This window comes from Pelobates fuscus, chromosome 3 (assembly GCF_036172605.1).
Source record: "Pelobates fuscus isolate aPelFus1 chromosome 3, aPelFus1.pri, whole genome shotgun sequence".
In the NCBI taxonomy this organism is placed as follows: Eukaryota; Metazoa; Chordata; class Amphibia; order Anura; family Pelobatidae; genus Pelobates; species Pelobates fuscus.
Window position 1 is genome coordinate 300,539,448 of NC_086319.1, and position 21,724 is coordinate 300,561,171.

At 47.1% G+C, this 21,724-nt stretch overlaps 1 protein-coding gene across 2 annotated transcripts in view; it reads right to left on the reverse strand.

The window, feature by feature from the left end:
- RASL12 (RAS like family 12) overlaps positions 1 to 21,724 on the reverse strand; it is a 61,265-nt gene that overhangs the window by 5,378 nt on the left and 34,163 nt on the right. The window lies entirely within an intron of this gene.

Below are 21,724 nucleotides of genomic sequence, written 5' to 3' on the forward strand. Positions count from 1 at the left end.
CTTAAACTAAACTTGACCAAAACTGAAATTCTGGTCTTTCCTCCCTCAAGTGTTGTTACTCCTGTGTCTGTCTCCCTCCAAGTCAACGGTGCTACCATCAGCTCAACCACGCAGGCTCGCTGTCTAGGTGTTCTCTTTGAATCCGACCTCTCCAAGCCTCATGTTCAGTCACCCACCAAATCCTGCCACTTCCATCTCAAAAACATTGCGCGCATCTGCCCCTACTTAACGTCAGATGCGACTAAGGTGTTGGTCCATTCCACTGTCCTTTCTCGCCTTGACTACTGTAATCCGCTTCTCAGTGGTCTTACGTGCTCCCAACCTGCGCCGTTACAGTCCATAATGAATGCGGCGGCGAGGCTCATCTTCCTGTCGGCCCGCACCTCCCATGTCTCACCCTTCTGTCAGTCCCTACATTGGCTTCCTATAAAATATAGAGCTCAATTTAAAATTCTGGTTCTTGCTTTCAAATCTCTACATAATGCTGCTCCCACCTATCTATCCTACCTTGTACACAAGTATGTCCCGTCTAGACCCTTACGATCTGCTGAAGACTTACGTCTATCTTCTGTCCGTACTCCCACCTCTGATGCTCTCCTTCAAGATTTCTCGAGGGCTTCACCGTTCCTGTGGAACTCGTTTCCCTCCTGCGTTAGATGCTCACCCAATCTTCCTGCTCCTCTCTCCTTCCTCACACTGTTTAGTGATGCGGGGCCAGAATTACATAATTTTCCGGCTCCTGGCATCACCACAGAGGGTTACGTCCCCCTCATCAGGCCTTTTTTAGTCGAATGTATCGCCCACTGTCAGTCCCTTCGGGATCCATCCCTCATTCATCTTAATAAAGGTGAGGTAATCTAGACTTTTTTGACCTAGGCGACTGCTGCACTGAAGGTCCTTTCTGACAGGACACTTGAAGCGGGGCAGGCCAGAAGTTCTATCGCAAATTGGGATAGCTCAGGCCACAGGTCAAGCCTGCACACCCAGTAGTCAAGGGGTTCATCGCTCCTCAGAGTGTCGATATCTGCAGTTAAGGCGAGGTAGTCTGCTACATGTCCGTCGAGTCATTCTCTGAGGGTGGACCCCGAAGGGCTGTGGCGATGCATAGGACTTAAAAAGCTCCGCATGTCCTCCATCAACAACACGTCTGTAAAGCATCCTGTCCTTGCCGGCATGGTCGTGGGAGGAGGAGGATTACTTTCACCTCTTCCCCTGTTAGATTCCCGTTGTGCTGTGACATCACCCTTATACGCTGTGTAAAGCATTCTTTTTAATTTATTTTGGAACTGCTGCATCCTTTGCGACTTGCGGTAATTCGGTAACATTTCAGGCACTTTCTGCTTATACCGGGGGGTCTAGTAGCGTGGACACCCAGTCCCAGTACAGGTCGTTCTCCTTCAGACTTTTTATACGAGGGTCCCTCAACAGGCACGACAGCATGAAAGACCCCATTTGCACAAGGTTGGATGCCGAGCTACTCATGTCCCGTTCCTCGTCTTCAGTGATCTCACTGAAGGTATGTTCTGGGGGGGTGCCGTTGATGTGGAGCAAGATGCAGCAGCAGAAGTGGACTCAGCCGAGGAGGTTATGGAAGAGGATGGAGTAGGAGGAGTAGAGGAGGTGGCAGCAGGCCTGCCTCCAAGTCGTGGCGGTGTCACCAACTCCTCTGCAGAGCCACACATTCCATGCTTGGCAGCCGTCAGCAGGTTTACCCAATGCGCAGTGTAGGTGATATACCTGCCCTGACCATGCTTTGCAGACCAGGTATCAGTGGTCAGATGGACCCTTGCCCCAACACTGTGTGCCAGACATGCCATTACTTCCTTTTGCACAATCGAGTACAGGTTGGGGATTGCCTTTTGTGCAAAGAAATTTCGGCTGGGTACCTTCCACTGCGGTGTCCCAATAGCTACAAATTTTTGGAACGCCTCAGACTTCACCAGCTTGTATGGTAAAAGCTGGCGGGCTAAGAGTTCAGACAAGCCAGCTGTCAGATGCCGGGCAAGGGGGTGACTTTGTGACATTGGCTTCTTACGCTCAAACATGTCCTTGACAGACACCTGATTGTGGGCAGATGAGCAGGAACTGCTCAAGGCGAGAGACGGAGTGGCGGATGGTTGAGAGGGGGCAAGGAGGACAGCAGTGGTTGACGTGGCTGAAGATGCTGGACCAGGAGGAGGATGGCGGCTTTGAGTTTGTGTGCTGCTTGTACTCATGTGTTGATCCCATAGGTGTTTGTGATGTGCGATCATGCGCCTTCGCAAAGCAGTTGTACCTAGGTGGGTGTTGGACTTCCCACGACTCAGTTTCATTTGGCACAGGTTGCAAATGACACCGCTGTTGTCAGAGGCATACACACAAAAAAATGCCACACTGCTGAGCTCTGCAATGACGGCATTCTGGTGGTGGCAACAGCATGCGTTGATTGGCGTGCTGTCTGGCTGACCCCGGGTGCCCATGCATGCTGTCTGACTGTGTCACTAGCTCCTTGCGACGACCTCCCCCTGCTTCCAACTCGTCTCCTCCTCCTATATGTTTCTGCCCATCTGAACTTTCCCCCTGTTCTTCTTCTCACGTGACATCCACGGACGCATCGCCATCATCAACTGCTTCACTTGTATCTGACAACTCAGCAAAGGAAGCAGCAGCGAGTACAACATCATCATCATCACACCGTACGTCCATGTGTGTAATGCTGCCTGACTGAGACATATCCCTGTTATCTACATCCTCTGGCAATAATGGTTGCGCATCACTCATTTCTTCCAACTGATGTGTAAATAACTCCTCTGACAGATCAAGTGAAGCGGCTGTGGTGCTAGTGTTGGTGGTGGCGGCAGGCGGGCGAGTGGTAACTTGAGAGGTGCTCGAAGCTAAGCTGGAGGAGGATGGTGCGTCAAGGTTCCGAGTGGAAGCTGTAGAAGATTGGGTGTCCTGTGTTAGCCAGTCAACTATGTCCTCAGAACTTTTCGAGTTCAGGGTACGTGGCCTCTGAACACTGGGCATTATTCTAGGGCCAAAGGGAATCACAGCACCACGACCATGACGGCCCCTGCGGGGTGGCCTGCCTTTGTCTGTCATTTTTTTTTCGATTAGTGGTACTATGCGGGCAAGCTACTGTGACAACAGATATGAGTGGCTCTGTGCACTGGCAGAAGTTGGCAGAGTAGACGCTGTAGGCCTGACACACACGCTTGCAGACAACTAACTGCTATTCAATCTATTACAGTCAAAATTTATTTTATTTTTAAATGTACACTACTGTTACACCAGATATGAGTTGCACTGGTGTGACACTGTGCCCTGGCAGGCCCTGAAACGCGCACGTGTGAAGGAAACTGACTGCTATTATTTCACAGTCAAATTTCTAGTTTTTTTGTTTTTTTTAAATTCTTTATTTATTATAAGGTTACAATATCACATGTATCAGTAACATTTTCCGACATAAACCCATAGGAGTACATCCAGGCAGGCATGAGAACATATAGGTTGCATATAAGTACAATAGCAATAAAACACAACCTGTTACGCTGGATATGATAGATTGCACTACCGCCCCGACGTACCACAAAGGTTCAGGGTGCTCCACCTTAATTTTTTAATAAATGTAAAATAAGAAAAAAGAGAAAGAAAGAGACATGGTTGGTCCCATCGCATGATTCATGCTGGCCAGGATAACATGGTGACGGCATCTGTTGGGCCTTGTTGTACTCAAGTATACTTCCCCGCTCCGCCCTTAAGTAGAAGGCAGCCTCAATGGGAGTGTGGTCTAACCATATTAATCCCCGGCGGTAGTAGCTCTCTGGAGGCAGGGTGGAGAATGTGCCGTCAGATAGTAGGGGGTAGAGGAACCATGCAGAGTCAATAGAGGAAAAATAGTGATAGAAAGTAGAAAAGAGAGAGATTGAGATGGGAAGAGGGATTGAGAAGGGGTCTAAGGGAGGGGGGAGGGGGGAGGGGACGCCGGGACCCGTTAGCTCATTTAAACATCAATACACGTGGTCAGTGGGTGTACCATATTTTGACGATAATAAGGTGTGTGACATCGATGGGGTCTCGTGTAGCTTGCTGATCTCCCGGCGGGAACCTGAAAGTCCCGTTACAGGAGAAAAACACGGAGTGTATTAACAGGTGCAGACATGCTGAGAAAGGAGGGGGAATGGGGGAATGAGCCCTCCCCCCTCCTCCCTTAATCGCCCACTCCGCTATCTATCCATGGAGCCCAAACCTTTTCAAACTTCGTAAGCGTGCCTCTGACCTTAGCCGTCAGTTTGTCCATTAGAAATGTATCTTTAATCTTGTGTAGGACAACATTTAGTGGGGGAGTAACACTTTGTAGCCACATTTGTGCTAGGGCTCGTCTAGCGGCTAAATTTACTTTATGAATTAATGACTGTTCCGTTCTGGACCAGCCTTCCAGAGGCCTGGCCAGAAGGAAAACCCAAGGGTCTAGATTGATCTCTCTGTCAAAGATATTTTTCAGTAACCCTGCTATCTGTTTCCAGAATTGCTGAACCGTCGGGCATTCCCACCACATATGCATATAGGTTCCCTTATTGCCGCAACCTTTCCAGCATAAGTCCGTGGACGTTTTATGCATCCTATGGAGTTTAACCGGAGTGGTGTACCACCTGAACATGGTCTTGTAAGCTTGTTCCTGCATGGAGACACATACCGATGAAGTCGCAGCGGCCTCCCAGATATCCTGCCATTCCACTCCCTCAAGCTCCTCGCCAAGATCGGCCTCCCACTGGGCTGTGTAAGTGAGTGCCCCCCACTCCGAAGTGGAGGTACTTAAGTGCACGTATATGGTAGTGATAAGGCCTTTCGGGAATTGCTCTTTAAGGCACATGTTCTCGAAGAACGTAGGCGGTGTTAACGCTAAAGTCCCTGAGTTGTAGATACCGGAAGAAATCAGAGGGGCGCAAAGTTGCCCTAGTCTTCAGTTCCTCAAACTGTAGTATCGAGCTGCCTTTGTACAGTTGACATAGACGTTGGATACCCGTGCTCTCTATGCCCCTGAAATCTCTAGCTACTAGTCCCGGGTTGAAGGCTGTATTCCTTAGGTAAGGAGCCAACGGAGAGGACTGCGTGGATAACCCGTATTTAAGCGACGTGGCATCCCAGAGTTTCATAGAGTTCGCTATGGCCGGGCATTTGATGTGTGAGAGTGGCCTGTTGGCCTTGGGAACCCACATAAAGAACTGGGGGATGTCGGGCCCCATGAGGGAAGATTCTAAGTCCACCCACCTCCTCTCATCCGGAGGAGAGTGCCATAACGCTATTTGCATAAGTTGGGCTGCCAAGTAATAAAAGTACAGATTCGGTAAGCCCAGACCACCTCTAGATTTTGCTCTGTACAGAATATTTCGAGATATTCTGTGTTTCTTGTTTTGCCAAATAAACTTCCCTATGGCTTGCTGGAGCGTACCCAGGTCGGACTTAGTCAGTCTAACCGGCAGAGCCTGAAACAGGAAAAGGATCCGAGGAAGCACGTTCATTTTCACCGTGTGGATCCTGCCTATCCAAGAGATCGGCTTATCCTGCCATCTGTCCATATCCGCAATTAAAGTGCGGCTTAAGGGTGCATAATTTTGTTGGTGAAGGTGGGTCGGGTCCGCTGTCAGCCGAACCCCTAGGTATTTGATATAATCCCTAGCAATAGGAATCTTATAGGTCTCCCTTATGTGAGCTATGTCAGAATCACGCATACGGAGAGGGAGAGCGCTTGATTTGGAGAGGTTCACCTTATAACCGGCCAGCCTGCTATAGGAGTCCAACACGGCCATCAATGCTGCCATCGAAGCCCCTGGGTCAGTCAGGGTCAGCAAAACGTCGTCAGCAAAGCCGGAGACCACGTATCGCTGGCCTCCAATCTGAATTCCTCGAATTTCCTGAGTATCACGTATCTTTTGCAATAGGGGCTCCAACGACAGAGCAAACAATAAAGGGGACAACGGGCAGCCCTGCCTCGTTCCGTTGCCTAAACTAAATGGTATAATTTTCGAACCTGCTATCCGGACCCGTGCCTGCACTTCAGTATACATTGCCCTAATTGCGGACAGGTAAGTAGCCGGGAAGCCGAAGTGCCTGAAGACCTCAAATAAGTAAGGCCATTTGACTCTGTCAAAGGCCTTCTCTGCGTCTAGCGACAAGAGCAGCGTCGGGATCCCTTTATCCACCTGCCTCCAAATGAGATCGACGTTGCGTCTAGTATTTTCGAATAATTGCCTACTAGGAATAAATCCCACCTGGTCTGGATGGACTAGACTCATGAGGAAAGGGTTCAGTCGGGTAGCCAGGATCTTAGCCAGAAGTTTTGAATCGTGATTAATTAATGAGATCGGGCGAAAGTTTTCCGGAACCGAGTCATCCTTGCCAGGTTTAGGTAGTAGTACCATATCGGCCAGAGACAAATCCCTGTCCGGAGCGCCACCCTCCATAAGGTCATTGAATAAGGTTTCTAAGTGGGGTGTGATTTCGTCGCGAAAGATTTTGTAGTAGCTACCTTCAAAGCCATCCGGGCCCGGAGCTTTGTTACCTTTCAAAGCGGTAATTGCCGCGTCAATCTCTTCAGCTGTGATCCGTGTACCAAGAGTAGCGGACTCTTCCCTTTTCAATCGCGGCAGAGTCAGTTGAGATAAGAAATGCTTAGTATCCTCAGTTTCACGTTGATGCGTCACCTCGTCGCATTTCGAGTGGTTGTATAGGTTGGAAAAGTAATCCGTGAAAACCTGAGCTATGTCGGTGGGATCTGTACAGTTCCCACCCGAGCTGTTTTTAATTCTTATTATATGTGAGTGGCCTTGTCTCAGGCGAAGAGTTCTGGCTAGCAATGTGTCCATTTTGTTAGATTTTTCATAATAGGTCCTCTTGGACCATATTAGAGCTCTAGCCGTGTCATTGAGGAGCGCCTCACGAACCGATGCCCGCAGGTCCTGTACGCCCGCTAATGTAGCGGGCGACAAGGCAGCTTTATGTTTTTCCTCGGCTTTTCCCAAAGCTTCTAGAAGAGACGACAATAATTGCGTTTTGCGTTTCTTCTTCAATGAGGCTTCGTGAATCAAAATACCGCGGATAACCGCCTTATGGGCGGCCCACACCGTGGCCGGGCGGAGGTCCGACTCCGTTTCCCTAGCAAAATATTCAGTCAATTCCTTCCGAACTACGTCCACCACGGCCAGATCTTGTAACAAAGAAGTATTTAACTTCCAGGACCATGGGGACGCCACACATAAGTTGTCCAAGGTCAGCGTGACCTCAGCGTGATCGGACCAAGTGATAGAGCCAATCGTGGCACCCGTAACCTTTGAAGCCGAGTGAGAGTTTACTAAAAACATATCGATCCTAGAATAAGTGTCGTGGGGAGCTGAATAGAAAGTGTAATCGCGGTCCGCAGGATGATGTGCCCTCCAGATGTCCAAGAGGCCCGTTCGGAGGATAAAGGAGCGGAGAATTTTATCCTGTCCCCCTCTCCTATGTGACCGCGGAAGGCCGCAGCCCCGGCTCCGGTCTACGGCCGGACACGGGGCGGCGTTAAGATCACCTCCCACAACCACCATGCCGTGCGGTAAATCCTGTACCATCTTGGTCATAGCGTCCCAGAATTCAGTAGCGGGGTCGTTGGGGGCGTAAATATTTAGAAAGTGAGTCGCATGGGAATATAAAGTTCCTGACACCAGAACAAAGCGGCCGGCTGGGTCCGCCACCACTTTCCCAATTTTAAATGGGCATCTGTGGTGTATAAGTACCGTAGTTTTTTTTTTTTTAATGTACACTACTGTTACACCAGATATGCGTTGCACTGGTGTGACACTATGCCCTGGCAGGCCCTGAAACGCACACGTGTGAAGGAAACTGACTGCTATTATTTCACAGTCAAATTTCTAGTTTTTTTTTTTTAAATGTACACTACTGTTACACCAGATATGAGTTGCACTGGTGTGACACTGTGCCCTGGCAGGCCCTGAAACGCACACGTTTGAAGGAAACTGACTGCTATTATTTCACAGTCAAAAAAGTATTTTTTTTTTTTTAAATGTACACTACTGTTACACCAGATATGAGTTGCACTGGTGTGACACTGTGCCCTGGCAGGCCCTGAAACGAACACGTGTGAAGGAAACTGACTGCTATTATTTTTTTTTTTTTTTTTCACTTTGAAAGTGTTTTATTTTTCTTTGCCATATCAATTGGCTGGCGCCTGCTCGCCAGGGTACAGAAAAGAAAAGGAGGAAATTGCAGGTACAGTGATTACATATTAGGGTGTTGCACATGCTTAACATCTAGATACCATTTGTACAGTTCACCATAAACATCTCCGGTGGTTGTCTGTTAGGGAACTCGGGTGATATGCATTGTTGGCTATCCTATCCCCATCACCACGCTACCTACTATCTGTTGGCTGCAGTGTTTCCGACACCAATATGCGACCTGGCTGTTACTACCATGTGTCCCTTTCCGCTGTTGGTTGTCCCTATCAGTGCTCAGTTTTGGGTTAGAACCTCCCGACATCACCTCTCTGTGTCACCACACGCCTCTTGCTCTCTAAATTTTTCCCACCTCTCTCCGGCTTGGCTAGTGTGTTTTCGTGGACTGAGATGTTTGTTGGCCATGAGTTCATATTTCCAGTTCAGGGAAATTTGCGTAATCAGATTCCCAAGTGTGGGTGTCACCTGGGATTTCCAGGCTCTGGCTATTAGTGTTACTGATGAGATTAGCAGGTGGAATAACAGTCGCTCTTCTATTTTGTCTAAGGACGTGGGTAACATAAAAAGGACACACTGCTCCACCTGCAAGGTCCATGCCCTTCCAAACAACCTCTGTATCATGGCTTGGGCCCCGTCCCAGAATGGTCGCAGGGCGCTGCATGACCACCATACGTGGGTCATAGACCCCCCGTGTGTACCACATCTCCAGCATACATTAGGTGAGCCCGGGAATACCCGTGCTAGCCTCTCCGGGACTAGGTACCACCTGTATTGGAGTTTTCTGATGGTCTCCAAGTGTGTGGTGCACAGTGTATTGCCCTTGTGTATATTGTAAGCCCTTGTCCATTGGTCCAGTGAGAACGTGTGCCCTAGTTCCTTGTGCCATGCCTCTTGGTGTGTCACATTTTCTATTGGTTTGTTTTTGTGAAATGCATGGAGTATGTGTAAGAGTATTTTCGTGGGGGGTTTGGGGGTTAGGCACATGTGTTCTATTTCTCGGTCCTGGGGGTTTGCTGCGGTCTGCGTGTGCGCCTCCGTGAGGAAGGATTTCAGTTGTAGGTACTGGAATATGGCTCTGGTTGGTAAGTGGTATCTTGTTTGGAGGGCCGTTAAGGGCATCAACTCCCCTGCCTGATACAAATGGTCAATTGTGGTGCAACCTCCCTCCCTCCAGGGCGCAGGGTCAAAAGTCGGTATTCCGGCTGCCAGGAGAGATATTGGGGCGTTCCTGGGGATAGCATCTGGGGTCCCCCCTTTTTCTTTGACCTCATCCCATATTTTCAGTGTTAGGGTCGTGGTCGGGAGGGGTCCATGTGTGGTGGACGTAGGTGTTTGGGGAGCCAGAACAGGTTACGTAGTTTTTGTTTCCCCGCCCAGTGGGCTTCCAGACGGGTCCACTGTGGAGTGCCCCCTAGTCAGCCGTGGTGACTTTGACTGCCATTAGTTGTGCTGCTCTATAGTATGCGTGTAGGTTAGGTACCCCCAGGCCCCCAGTTCTAACGGGCTGTTGAATGAGTGTCATTGCTACCCTGGGCCTCTTTTTTTCCCATATGAATCTTGCTAGTAGGCTTTGCATGGACTTGAGGAAGGATGTCGGTAGGGGTATCGGTAGGGTTCGCAGGAGGTATTGGAATTTAGGGAGTAGCATAATTTTTAGGGCTGCTATTCTGCCTACCCAGGAAAGATATTTACCCTCCTACCCCTCCAATGTGGACGTGAATTTTCTTTGGAGTGTGGCGTAGTTGTCCTTAAATAATTTGGCTAGTTGGGCTGGGATTTTGATTCCCAGGAATGTGATGTGGTCGGACCTCCAGTCGAAGGGGAAGGCTGAGGTGAGTCTGGCCAGGTTGTCTTTAGGGATCCCAAGTCCCATGGCTTGGGTCTTGGCTATGTTGAGCTTGTAATACGAGTGTTTCCCATATTCTGTTATGGTGGCTACTAAGTTAGGAACTGAGACGTGTGGTTGGGTTAAAGTTAACATTATATCGTCAGCAAACAGGTTCGCTTTATACTCTCTTTCTCCCACCTGCACTCCATGGATCGAGGGATGCTGTCATATGGCAGCCGCCAAGGGCTCTAGGGCCATGACATATAGTAGTGGAGACAATGGGCAACCCTGGCGGGAGCCGTTGAAGATATGGAGGGTGTCTGACACAAACCCTGCATTGAGGACCTGGGCTGAGGGGTTATTGTATAGGGCCCTGACCGCCGAGATGAAGCCCTCCGGAGTCCCAAACTTAGCAAGGACCGCCTCCAGGAACTCCCACCCCAGCCGGTCAAAGGCCTTCTCGGCGTCCAACGCCACCGCTTTGGCTCCCTTTCCTAGGCGCTGGGCACTGAAAATAACATCCAGCACTTTCCTGGTATTGTCCCCCCCTTGGCGACCCTTTTTTAGCCCACCTTGTCTGTGTGAATCACTTGTGGTAACAATCGTCCTAGCCGTTGGGCATATATTTTGGCGTAAAGTTTGGCGTCTGTGTTTAACAGGGAGATGGGCCGAAAATTCTGGGGGCAGGTAGGGTGTTTTCCTGGCTTGGGGAGTGTGATGATGTGTGCTAACAATGTTTCTGGGGATAGTTGTTGGTTTTTAGTGGCTTCATTAAACGCCTTTGTGAGATGTGGTGTTAGTGTAGACTTGAAGGCCCTGTAGTAGCAGTTGGCGAAACCGTCCGGGCCAGGGGCCTTGCCTGACGGTAGCTGTTGGATCGCTTCCGCCACCTCCTCGTCAGTTATATTTGAGGAGAGCGTTTGTTGTTGACTGGGTGTAAATGCAGGTAGGTGGATCTCGTGTAGGTATCTTTGTATAGCTGGTGTCTCGGGTGTGTGTTCGGGCATCTCCTGCCAAGTTATAGAGTGATGTATAGTACTTTGCAAAGGCATTGCTTATGTCTCTTGGGGCCGTGACTTTGTGGCCTGCCTCATTGTGGAGGAATGCTATCTTTTGCTTAGTTTGTAGTGTTTTGAGGCGTTGGGCTACTAGTTTCCCCACTTTGTTTCCCTGGGTGTATTGAAGTGCTCTGAGTCTGTGGAGGTACTGGCCGTTTTTTTCCAGAGCTTGTTTGTGTATGTCTTGCGTGATTTGCATGATGCGGTGTTTGATCTCTTGGGAGGGGGCTGTTTGGTTTAGAGTCGTGAGGTCCAGCAGTTCCTTTTGCCAATTTTGTAATTGGGTTTCCGATCTCCGTTTTAGGTATGTTGCTCTTTGGATCAGCAACCCTCTGGCCACTGCCTTATGGGCTTGCCAGACTGTATTGTGGGATGTGTTGTCTACGGAGTTGGTCAAGAAGTAGTTTTGGAGTTCTAGTTCTATTGTGCTGCGGAACTGGGGGTCCGTGAGTAGGGAATCGTTGAGCCTCCAGGGGCTCCTGTGGGTAGATTCGTAGAGGTCGGTTAGGGTCACCACCACTGGTGCGTGATCCGACCAGGTGATCCGCTCTGCCTTATGTGGCTTGGTGTGTGGGGGTGGTATGCCCCAATCTCGGAGGGCCTTCAGACCTTCCTCCGGTGATGTGATGACTGTGAGCTTGCCCTCATCCGGTACTAGGAGCTTGACTGGGAAGCCCCAGCGGTATGGTTGCTTGTGCTGCCTGAGCTGTTCCGTGATGGTCGAGAAGGTTTTTCTTTACCGCAGTGTAGCGGCCGATATATCTGCATAAATTGTCATGTCTCTGTGGGGTGTTGGGAAAACGGGGCGCTGTCTGCTGGCCCTCATGATCACTTCCTTCACATGGAAGTAGTGCATTCGCACCAAAACATCTCTCGGCGCCTCATAAGTCAGGAATCTCGGTTTTGGGACCCTGTGGTAGCGGTCTAGCAATAACATGTCTTGGTGGAGGTCGGGCGCCAGCAGTTTGAGTAGGCCTTGAAGGTGGGCATGGAGGTCAGCTGGTCCGATTGATTCTGCTATCTCCCGAATCCGGAGGTTGTTGCGCCAGAAGCGGTCTTCCAGGTCGGCCAGTTTATTCTCAAAGGCTTCCATGGTGTCTCGCATTTCCTCCATAGTGGCCCTCAGGTCACTCTGTGTCTCCAGTACCCAAAGGTCTGTTGTAAGCTCTTTGTTGTCTGCATGGTGTGTTGTAGCTTGTCGTGCATGGTGTCAAACATACGTTGCCGCATGCCTTGGGTAACCAGTGCCTCTGGTTGAGAGGTTTCCAGCACCTCGCCGTGCGCACGTTCGGCGCCGTCTTGCTGCGTTTTGTCATGCAAGGCCGCAACCTTATTCTGGGTGTTACGGCCGCCGAAAAAGTAGTTTTTTTCGGATTTATCCGTCTGCCGCCTGCTCTTCAGCTGTGAAATCGTGTTGGGGAGTATTTGCTGTGTCGGGGTGATCATAACACTTAGTAGGTAGGCCTATGCAGCATGGACCCACATGAACATGCGGCTGCTTCCCTCGAGCTCCAGGCCACGCCCGACTGCTATTATTTCACAGTCAAAAAAGTGTGTTTTTTTTTTTTAAATGTACTCTACTGTTACACCAGATATGAATTGCACTGGTGTGACACTGTGCCCTGGCAGGCCCTGAAACGCAAACGTGTGAAGGAAACTGACTGCTATTATTTCACAGTCAAATTTCTATTTTTTTTTTAATGTACACTACTGTTACACCAGATATGAGTTGCACTGGTGTGACACTGTGCCCTGGCAGGCCCTGAAACGCACACGTGTGAAGGAAACTGAATGCTATTATATTACAGTCAAAAAAGTTTTTTTTTTTTTTTAAATGCAAGTTATTGTGACACCAGATATGAGTGGTGGCACTGGGCAAGTGGGCACAGTATACGCTGTGAGCCTGACACACACGCTGGCAGTCAGACAACTGCAATTAGATTACACAGGGAAAAAAAAAAAAGCAGACTGATGTTCTAGCCCTAAAAAGGGCTTTTTGGGGTGCTGTCCTTACAGCAGAGATCAGATGAGTCCTTCAGGACTGTAGTGGACACTGAATACACTAGCCTAGCTATCGATTTCCCTATTAAATCAGCAGCAGCTACACTGTCCCTCCTCTCACTAAGGATGCAGCTTACGGGGGGGGGGCAGGGCCTGGCCAGCATGGCGGACGGACGTGCATGAAGTGTGCTCCCTGCATACAGCCTGCAAAGTGAGACCCACAGAGGGAATAATACCTTTGGAGGTTGCTCACTGAACACTTACCTGTTCCTGAACACCAGGGAGCTTACCCGATCAAGTTTGTAGCAGCCTATGACTACGCACTGTACTGCGGCCTATCTGCTCTGGGGGTTCTGTGGCAGGGAGAAGCGGCCGATCTCCCGGCCTGGAGCTCTCATCCTGTCTGCACCTCATATCTACAGCCCCGTTTCCCCCCCCCCCCCTCTGGACCGGTGGGGGTTATCCCGGTCCCCACCAGGGAAAGGCTAAAGTAACCCACAAGGCTAAATAGCCACTACTCACCCTGACAAAACGAGCCATCGTGTCACAGCTAAGATGGCCGCCACTCCGACAGAGCAATCAAGCCCACACTGGGAAGCTAAGTTCCATGCAGCCTTTGATGCTCTCTGTGCAGCCTTCTGGAATCGGATTGAATCACGGCAGAGGGCTTTGCTACTCACCTCACCTAGGATGGAAGAGATCTCCAGAGGTGCCCCAGCATTGTGCTCTCCTTCGGAACAGAGAGCCAGGGGGATGGCACGCCAACCAGCCGCCCACGACTGAACAGGACCTTTCCCAGAACCTCACAGGTTACTTATACTGAAGCTGGAGGGCTGGGGGGCGACCAGGCATCTTCTTCCACAGTGGACTGGGCTCGGGGAGCAAGGGTGCTGATGCGCCGACCTGCTGACCCTCGTGGTCTGAGCGATCCTCTGGTGCACCCGGCAGGCGGTGGAAGCACTACTAAGTGGCACATGGATGCGAGTAGAGACGACCACTCTCTGAAGCATGTCAGAGGAATTGGCTAGAACATCTCTGCTGCTGAGAATCTAAAATGCCCTTGTTATGAGGTGTAGTCAGTTGTCTAGCATGTAACAGCACTCACTAAGAGGTTATTTAGTCTACTTATTTCTAGTTTTGATATTTTGATTCACACATGTTGATCTATAACTGGTGGTGTTAATCCCCTTACCCCTCTTCAGTTCAAGCATGTGTATTCAAACTTACGAACACTCTCAACATGTCTGATGATTTCCCTATGCCATGCTTTTCACTTATATCAAGACAAGTTTACCTAGCATGATTGTTTTATATTTTAAAAATGTGCAGTTCCTTTTGACATTTTGTTTCATAACTCTAAGTCTGTATTCCAACGTTTTGCATTGCACCATATGTCATTGTCACTACGTGTATGTTCACTGCACTTCAAAAATAAAGAATAAAAAAAATAAAAAAAACAACAATGCAGCTTCCGAATGAATCTAAAATGGATGCTGTCCAGGAGGTGGGAGGGTCTGGAAGTGAGGGTCTGCTGCTGATTGGCTGGAATGTGTCTGCTGACTGTGAGGTACAGGGTCAAAGTTTACTCAATGATGACGAATAGGGGGCGGTCCGAACATCGCATATGTTCGCCCGCCGTGGCGAACGCGAACAAGCTATGTTCGCCAGGAACTATTCGCCAGCGAACAATTCGGGACATCTCTACTGGGGGATCTTACTCCTTTCATCCCTCCAGCAGATTTCATCCCATCCTACTTTCTACACCCAGGCAGAAAGGATTACTTATCTGAGTAAAGTTTAACAAAAAACTGCATATACAAAATGCTAATTAAAGGGGTACTGTCACCAGGAGGTTCAAATAAGTTAAAGTTGGTTTTCAATGTTTTTTATTCCAGTGGTGTAATCTACAGAGAAGTTTCCAGAGAAATAGAAACACTACAGTACACTTTATGGTGACAGGAGTGCTCCAGTGTCTTCTGAATGTAAGTACTCAACACTTATAGAATGGTTTGACTTCTTAGCTGGCACAGCTCTTGCCTCCTCTCAGCCTTCAGGAGAGCCGCAAGCTCCTGCTTATGAGCTTCCAATAGCTCTCCTAAATTAAAGGGACACTGTAGGCACCCAGACCATAGTGAGAAACTGCAAAAATGACCTTGCAGGGTTAAGACTGCCTCTAGTCAATCAATCAGACAGGCACTAGAGGCACTTCCTAGTGGTTAGGTGACTTTTGGTGGCCTAACTGACGCTGGACATCCTCACGCTCTGGACAGCGTCAGTCAATTCCCCATAGGAAAGCATTTCAGCAATGCTTTCCTATGGGGAGGGCTTAATGCGTTTGTGGTGTTCGCCATGCATGTTAGGCGATGTTGAGAGAGCGGAAAGCAGACTTAGCACAGAAGGACATTGGGGCTGGAATCGGGTGAGTACAGTAAGGGTGTTTTACCCCTTAATATGCTGTGGGGGTGCGAGCGACAGGGGAGGCGCGAGGGAGCTATAGTGCTAGGAATACAACTTTGTACAGGGAGTGCAGAATTATTAGGCAAATGAGTATTTTGACCACATCATCCTCTTTATGCATGTTGTCTTACTCCAAGCTGTATAGGCTCGAAAGCCTACTACCAATTAAGCATATTAGGTGATGTGCATCTCTGTAATGAGAAGGGGTGTGGTCTAATGACATCAACACCCTATATCAGGTGTGCATAATTATTAGGCAACTTCCTTTCCTTTGGCAAAATGGGTCAAAAGAAGGACTTGACAGGCTCAGAAAAGTCAAAAATAGTGAGATATCTTGCAGAGGGATGCAGCACTCTTAAAATTGCAAAGCTTCTGAAGCGTGATCATCGAACAATCAAGCGTTTCATTCAAAATAGTCAACAGGGTTGCAAGAAGCGTGTGGAAAAACCAAGGCGCAAAATAACTGCCCATGAACTGAGAAAAGTCAAGCGTGCAGCTGCCAAGATGCCACTTGCCACCAGTTTGGCCATATTTCAGAGCTGCAACATCACTGGAGTGCCCAAAAGCACAAGGTGTGCAATACTCAGAGACATGGCCAAGGTAAGAAAGGCTGAAAGACGACCACCACTGAACAAGACACACAAGCTGAAACGTCAAGACTGGGCCAAGAAATATCTCAAGACTGATTTTTCTAAGGTTTTATGGACTGATGAAATGAGAGTGAGTCTTGATGGGCCAGATGGATGGGCCCGTGGCTGGATTGGTAAAGGGCAGAGAGCTCCAGTCCGACTCAGACGCCAGCAAGGTGGAGGTGGAGTACTGCTTTGGGCTGGTATCATCAAAGATGAGCTTGTGGGGCCTTTTCGGGTTGAGGATGGAGTCAAGCTCAACTCCCAGTCCTACTGCCAGTTTCTGGAAGACACCTTCTTCAAGCAGTGGTACAGGAAGAAGTCTGCATCCTTCAAGAAAAACATGATTTTCATGCAGGACAATGCTCCATCACACGTGTCCAAGTACTCCACAGCGTGGCTGGCAAGAAAGGGTATAAAAGAAGAAAATCTAATGACATGGCCTCCTTGTTCACCTGATCTGAATCCCATTGAGAACCTGTGGTCCATCATCAAATGTGAGATTTACAAGGAGGGAAAACAGTACACCTCTCTGAACAGTGTCTGGGAGGCTGTGGTTGCTTCTGCACGCAATGTTGATGGTGAACAGATCAAAACACTGACAGAATCCATGGATGGCAGGCTTTTGAGTGTCCTTGCAAAGAAAGGTGGCTATATTGGTCACTGATTTGTTTTTGTTTTGTTTTTGAATGTCAGAAATGTATATTTGTGAATGTTGAGATGTTATATTGGTTTCACTGGTAAAAATAAATAATTGAAATGGGTATATATTTGTTTTTTGTTAAGTTGCCTAATAATTATGCACAGTAATAGTCACCTGCACACACAGATATCCCCCTAAAATAGCTAAAACTAAAAACAAACTAAAAACTACTTCCAAAAATATTCAGCTTTGATATTAATGAGTTTTTTGGGTTCATTGAGAACATGGTTGTTGTTCAATAATAAAATTAATCCTCAAAAATACAACTTGCCTAATAATTCTGCACTCCCTGTATTCCCACCACTATAGTATCCCATTATGCCAATTCATAGGTTGGGTGCATTCGCTCATCACTCTCAGCCAATAACCTAAGCTCTCCACTTCCAGGCTTAGCTAGAGTAGACAGAAAGGGACTAAACGGTTTGGCTACTTACATTTGAGGGGTGCTAGGGAAGTGGTTATGGTGCATTGAGTGTTCTTTTCAGATACACTTTATATTTGGCTTATTGTTAACCTCTTATGTAAAAGCTCTTTTAATCGGTATGAGGGCATCATATTAACTGTAAATTGTTTCAACAGTTTAAATTTAAATCTGCTGAAAGTGGGAATTACATGTACTGACAGAGAAAATTGTTAGAGGCAAACTTTGTATCAATAAATATTCAAAAAAGGATAAAAAACAAACCAAACAAGCCATTTGATCTGCCCTATAACTTCTAAGGTTGTAACTAAACAATGATGTCATTATGCATCTTACATCACAATAAACAGAGGGACTGTAACACAGGACTTGCACCCTCTGAAGCCAATCAGTGTTTAGCTGGGATCAAAGTGTAAACAGGTACTCCTCAGATTTCCTATTAATTGCCAGAATAATCCGAAATGATTTAAGAATTTTAAATGATTTAATAATTTGGGACAAATGTTTCAATAATTAAATATTTTGGGGGAAATATTTAATATATTGATTTAAAAAAAAAATAATTTATATAGTATTTAGATAGGAAATACTTTCCAGTGTCCGGAGAGGGGGTAATTCTGGTTACATTATAACTATTCTAATATATCTAATGTTTTTTAGGAATTTCAAGGCCATAGGATTTCCTATAGCCACCTTTATATCATACATCCATGTGGATTATAGAAAGTAAGTGTAACTCTGTTTAAACATCGACCTTTTCTAGTTACACCTATGTGAATTCTGTACTGAATTACCTGTTCTAATGTTTCTTTATAGATTATGCAGAAGTTGGTGCAATATAAAGAAGACGGTAATGTATAAAACAATGGGCTGATAGTAAATGGGTAATATTCATATGAAATTATTTCAATACAGATCCAGGGACAGATTTATAGCCGATCGCCTTAATATGGGGTCAGGAAGGAATTTTTTACTTGGACTTCTTACTAATGCATGTCCAAGTTTTTTCGCCTTCCTCTGGATCACTAATTCACTAAACTTTGAATTGTACCAAATAAGATCTGAATGGCAAGAGGCAAACAAAACCATCCAAGTTGTAACTATAGTTATTGTTGTCCACATTTTGCCAGTAAATTTTAAAGGAATACTCCAAGTACCACAACCACTATAGCACACTGCACTGGTTGTAATACTGTCCTAGCATCCCCCCCTTCCCTACCCCAATGTATGTAGTCAAACGGTATGCAGCTAGGTTGACTTCTTAGCTATGGTGAGGTGCTATCCCCAGCCTCTTGTCTTGTTTTTAGAGCCAGATGCTCAGGCTAGGAGTTCCCATTAGCGCTCCTGAGCCTTGAACTGCAGGACCAGCTAATTGCTGACAGCCAATGAGCTTAGCCCTGCAGCACTGGACTTAGGTCAGAGCTGGAGCCACTGGCTCTCATTGAGGCAAGGAGTGCAGTTTTGTATAACTCATAAACTGACGTTATCGTCCTATTCACTTAGCTTCAGATTTAGGTTGGCTTCTTGTTCATCCAGCTTTTTTATTGCATGAAAGCTCAGTCTAGCTTGGGCCCAATTACATTTTTCATAATATGTCACCAAACCTGGCACCCTAACATCCATGCATCTCAAAGGGAAATTCTTAATAAGGAGCCATACTTCTCCTTTGTGAACAGTATGGTGGCTCCCCCAAATTTGGTTTGTATTCTCTTAACTAAAGCAATAGGTTCGATGGCCTGAGCCAAACTGTATTATTGGCAAAATAGGGCATCAAACTTGGAATCCCTAACATCCAGTAATTTCACTGGAAAATTCTGAATTCATAGCCAAACTTTTCTTCCATAAAAATATCTTGGTTCATCCAAATTAGCTTTGTTATAAAATCAATTTCACCCAATTTAGCAACTATGCATTTCAAAGGGAAAATCTGAATAAGTAAGTGAGCATTTCCGCTAAGAAAACCATCTTGGCTCAACCGTATTTGGTTTGCATTCTACTAATCGGACATCCTTCTAAAGGAAAAAGTAAATTTGGCCAGAGCCAAATAATATTGATCACAAAATTAGACACCCTAACATTTATATAATTAAATAAAAATCAGAATATGTGACCAAGCACTAACTTTATAAAAAATATTGTGTTTGTTTTCTACTACTTAAGCATCTCTCTAATGGAACAAATTCAATTTGGCCTGAGCCAAACAATATTGGTCGCATAATATGGCACCAAATCTGGAACATTAACACCCTTGTATTTGAAAGGGAAATTCTTCATAAAAAATAAGCTTTTCCTTTATAAAAAATCATCATGACTCACCCAACATTTGACATTTTCTTTTTTTTCTTTTTCTTTTTTTACTAATCGGTCATCTGTGCATAGGAACAAGTTTAATTTGGCCTAAGCCAAATAAGATTGATTAAAAAGTATGCCACCACATGAATTTCAATGGAAAGTTTGGAATAAGTAACTAATTATTTTTCCTCTATAAAAGCCATCTTGGCTCAGCCAAACTTAGTTTAATTTCTAATAATTGGGCATCTGACTAAAGGAGAAAGTTCAGTCTGCACTGACTGAAATGAGAGTGATAACCAAAAAAGCTACAATTTCTGGGGAAATTGTGTGAAGTGTTCTTGCCTCCACCAGTAGTCTACAATTAGAGATAGAGCAATTATCGGTTTACCGATATTATCGGCCGATATTCAGTATTTTCGGCAATATCGGTATCAGCCACTAAAGATACCGATATTGCCGATATTGATAGAGTGAGAAAAGCATTTCAACTTTTATTTATTTATATAGCACATTTAATTGCAACGTTGTTGCCCAAAGTGCTTCACAGTTACATTAAAGCATACATTTATAAAAACATTAGTAGGTGTACAAAAGACCCTGTCTATGACATCACTTGCTGCTCCAGCCTGGCACAGGTCAGAGTATCTTGGCGGTTGCCATCTTCAAATGGTCATATTTTAAAAACTGTACATCCTACAGCAAAGAGCTTTACATTGTGAGAATCACAAGACCCAGACCTACATTGTGATGTATAGTATTAAAAATGAAGGCACAGTCGCAGTTTAGAAATTGCCCTTCAAATTTGAGCTGGCTAGAGTCGAGTTTCAATGAATGTCAATGGACGGTGTGAGCTGCAAACAAATGGTCATATTGTGAAAACTATCAGGACTATGGCTTAGCCGTGGACACAGTGGCGTACATACCAGGGTCTGCGACCCGGTATGTACGCACTGGGCCAGCCTCTTCTCCTGGAGGGCCCAGGAGCCGGCCACCTACGGGCCCCCTGAGACTGGCCCTGCTTACACCCGGCGGGCAGGCATGCTGGCCGGTGCGCGAGGGAGCACTCTCCCCTGAGTGCTTCCTCTTCAGCTCCCTCGCGCACCGCAGTGATACCGGCGCCGGAAGATGACGTCATCAGTACGCGGCGCGCGAGGGAGCTGAAGAGGAAGCACTCAGGGGAGAGTGCTCGCTCGTGCACCCGCCAGCCTGACTGCCCGCCGGGTGACCGGCCCCCCAGGAGCCCAGCAGCACCACTGGACCCGAGGGAATCCCCTCAGCACTCCAAAAGGTAAGGAGGCTGGGGGATTAAATTTTTAAAAAAAATGTGTTAGTGTGTGTCGTGTTACTGTGAGTGTTAGTGTTACTGTGTGTGTTAGTGTGTGTGTTAGTGTTACTGTGAGTGCTAGTGTGTATGCTACTGTTACTGTGAGTGTTAGTGTGTGTTACTGTGTGTGTTAGTGTTACTGTGAGTGTTACTGTGAGTGTTAGTGTGTGTGTTAGTGTTAGTGTCAGTGAGTGTGTGTCTGCTAGTGAGTGTCAGTGAGTGTGTTACTGTGTGTGTCTGTTACTGAGTGTGTTTGTGTTAGTGAGTCTGTTTGATGTCTGTTAGTGAGTGTGTGTTTGTCAGTGAGAGTGTATGTTTTGTAAATGAGTGTGTATGTATGTCTGTCGCTGAGTGTGTCTCTGTCAGTAAATGTGTATGTCTCTTAGCTAGTGTGTATGCGTCTGTTCGTGAGAGTGTATGTGTGTCTTCAGCACTTACCTTTCTCCAGCGCCGGACTCCCTTGGCGCTGGGGATCCCTCCGCCGCTCAGCTCCGAATGCGCATGCACGGCAAGAGCCGTGCGCGCATTCAAACCGCCCATAGGAAAACATTACTCAATGCTTTCCTATGGACGTTCAGTGTCTTAGAATCGCGGAAGCTCCTCTAGCGGCTGTCAGTGAGACAGCCGCTAGAGGCTGGATTAACCCTCAGTGAAACATAGCAGTTTCTCTGAAACTGCTATGCTTTTAGCTGCAGGGTTAAAACTAGAGGGACCTGACACCCAGACCACTTCATTGAGCTGATGTGATCTGGGTGTCTGTAGTGTTCCTTTAAGTGTGTGTGCATCTGCATGCACTGGTGT